This window comes from Manis pentadactyla, chromosome 3, assembly GCF_030020395.1.
Source record: "Manis pentadactyla isolate mManPen7 chromosome 3, mManPen7.hap1, whole genome shotgun sequence".
NCBI classification, from domain to species: domain Eukaryota; kingdom Metazoa; phylum Chordata; class Mammalia; order Pholidota; family Manidae; genus Manis; species Manis pentadactyla.
The window spans coordinates 213,436,117-213,439,657 of record NC_080021.1 but is presented as its reverse complement, the minus strand read 5'-3'; positions in this window follow the sequence as shown (position 1 = coordinate 213,439,657).

The window sequence follows — 3,541 nt, the reverse complement described above, 5'->3', positions numbered from 1 at the left end:
GGCAGGCGTTGTGCTGGGCCTCCTAGGAAAAACCTGATTTTATTCAGTTGCCAGAGATCCTTTGACCTTGGAGAGACAGGCCTTCACCCAAACTGGAGGGAATGACTCATAATTGGTCCAAACTATTCATGGTAATCTCATTCTCATTAGCCAGTAGTTGGACTAGGCACAGTTATGTGACCAATTTCTAAAGCCCAAAATACTGAATATAGAAAAAGAGTGGGATTCCTGGAAAAGTCTTTTTTTTTCTTTTAACAAAGTCCACTAGGACTTCAAGCTGAGTATGCTCCTTGAGTGCTTTGCCACTTTTATGTTCTTCCTCCCTCTAAACCTGCAGGTTGGAAGTTCAGTCACCATCAGGTAACAAGCAAAAATTAAAGCTGGCAGAGCAGAAAGATTGAGAGATCCTAGGTCTCACTGATACGAAGTTACAGTCCTAGCTTTGGACTGCTTACTTCTGGATGTTTTGTTGTATGAGCCTAATAAACTTACTCGGACTTTAAATTCTAGCAATATTCAAGACACTACATATCTAAATATAACAGTAAAAAATAAAATTGCTAGGAGAAATATTGAAAACACTGAAAATATTGAAATATGCATGGATTAGCTTTCAAGAAAGTCAGGAAAATCATCTGAGGCCAGGAGAAAAGCAGAAACAAACTTAGGAAGTCAAGAGTTTGATGTTCAGAAGTTATGAACAGGGACAGTCTGCATCTGTTCTGGTTGGTTGGTGCATATGCTATACTGACAAACATTTTGAAAATAATCTCTGGAGGTAGGTAAACAGTGATGCTGATATCAGCTGCAGGGGCATCTGCCTGGGTCCAGGCAAGATGATAGCCAAATTGAAGCATGTTTGGGACCCAAGAAGGAATATATCTTCAGAAGAGGGAAAAACAACAGAAAACAGACAGAAATGGAAAACCACCCCTACAGAGGCAGGCAGCAAAGAAAGTTGTCTCTGCCTTGGCTCTAAGACAGAAGGATAAAACATTTTACCCTAGTGGATGCATGGCCAAAGTGTGGTAATCATGTGGCCACACTGTTTGCATAGACCAAAATTCCACAATTTTTGAATATTTAAATATTTAAATTTAAAATGGACCTGGCTATAGTACCTATGGTACTTGGTCAAAACAAACACAAGTTCTCTGGAAGGTCTGTCAACCTAGGTCTCAAAGAATTCCTACAGTAGACTTCCACGTAAATATGAACTCACAACCATAAACCAAAAACCCATGAGGAAATAGGCAGAGAAGACAAGCAGCAAAGGCAGATCCATTTTAAATTATTTAAATGTATCCATTGGAAGGGTTAAATACCAAATTACATAGAGCTGAAGAAAAATTAGTGAACTCAAGAATAAGTTTGAAGAACATAACCCAAAAGGAATCCCAGAGAGGTAAGAAAATGAGAAAGAGTGAGAAGGTTCATCATATGCTTATCAGTTATGTTAGGAGATAATTAAACAGGTGAGCAAGGCAATTGTCAAATAATGATGGTTGGGAATTTTTCAGAACTGATGAAAGATAAGAAAACTCAGAAACACAATGAATCGCAAGTAGGATAGGAAAAAGCAAACCTAGACCTAGTCTGGTGAAACTGTAGAACACAAAAGATGATTTTAAAAGCAGAGAAGAAAGCCAATCTACAAAGGAATGGCAGTGATACCAACTCCTGACTATTCAATGGCAATAATGGGAGCAAGATAATAATAGCATGAAGTAATACCATTAATGAAATAACAGCCTTAACATGATGAGGGAAAATAACTGTCTACCTAGAATTGTATACTTAGCAAACAATCTTTCAAGAATGAAAATGCAGCACTTTCCAGATCAGCAAAGACTAAGAGTTACTACCAACAGAACTTCACTGAAGGATCTCCTAGAGCATGTATTTCAGGAAGAAATAAAATGATCCCAGGAGGAAAATCTGTGGGACAATAAAGGATTGTTCCTTTATTGAGTATATAAAGTGACAAAAAGGTAAATATAAACCACACTGGGGCAAAATACAAGAACAATTTAAAATTTTTGGAATTAAAAAGGTGTAAGTCAGGGGACAGGAAATCCCGGACAGAATACCTCTAAAAACCGAAATCAGTCAAAGGGAGAAATAAAGTTTAAAAACCTTTTATTGCTTACAAACTGCAGTCCAGGGCTGTCTCTTTCCTCTGCTCCTGAAGAAGCAAACAAGCAAGCAAGCAAGCCCCTCCCTTTAAATCTCTCAGGTTCAGACACACCCTTGGTTGCCCAGGTCCCATTGACATGGAGATGAACTTCTCTCCACCCCTGAGGATATGCAAATGAACTACAGCCAGGCGACATATTCTGGAAATGTTACAATTTTACCCACAAAAGGCAAAACCAAAATAATGGAATGAGAAAATATAAAGTATAAAATATTGTAATAACTTCATGGGGTGACAGATGGTAACTACACTTACGATGGTAAGCATTTTGTAATATATATAACTATACATTCTGTTACTGAGTCCAAGTTCAGGCCTCTCACTGCACCACATGCCCATAAGTTGAGAGACAAGGTTTTGGGGCAAGGGAACGACTTTATTGGGAAAGCCAGCAGACTGAGAAGATGGCAGACTCACGTCCTGAAGCCCCATCTTAACTCAGGGCTGATTGCAAGCTTCTTTTATGCTAGGAAAGGGGGAAGCAGGTTAGGGGGTGACTGAAGGCTGCAGACATCTGGGTGCCAGTGAGGTCCCAGGAGAGCTGAGAAACTTCGTGTCCTCGGTTAGGTGACACTCGCCTACTGTAGGTCTGGTTATGATGTTCCTAAAACTCTTTGACAAGGAACTTACTATTTTCATACATATTTCCCTATCTCCCGGAGGAGGCAAACTCTGGGTAAAGAGCAATTGGCAGAACTCTCAAACAGTAAACAAAATTCCTTTTGATGATCGGTAAGCCTGTGTGCAGGGCTGCAGGGCTGACCAGAAGCACTTTTCCTTTTTTTTTTTTTTTTAACTTCTGGCCCAAAGGGTAAGGCAGCAAAGGAGACACATACAGTACAGAGGCAGATATGCCATGTTTTCACTTGGTTACAATCTGAAACTAAAATAATATTGTTTACAACTGTATACTGTATACTTGGGTACAATACACTTGGTTACACTCTGAAACTAAAACAATATTGTTCCTACTGTATGCTGTATACTTCAGATAAAAATATAAGGTATAAGAGGATTACTAAAGTTAAAAAGTGTGTGTCAAGTATCTATTGCATAACACAAAACCTTAGAGGGATACAGCCATATCTGGTTTTTGCCCAGGTGTTTGGTGATGGCTGGGGGTGGGTTAGGAAGCTCTGCTGAGTTTGGCTAGGATGGTCTTGGTGAGGGACCTTGACTGTGCTCCATGTATCTCACTCACCAGCCAGGTAGCTGGGAAAAGTTCTCCTGGCAATGGCAGGGACACAAAAGAGGGCAGGGAAATATACAAGTACATTTGCAAGATTCTTCTAAAATCTCATTGGCCAAAGCAAGTTGTGTGATTGAGTCCAGAGTTGTAGCAGG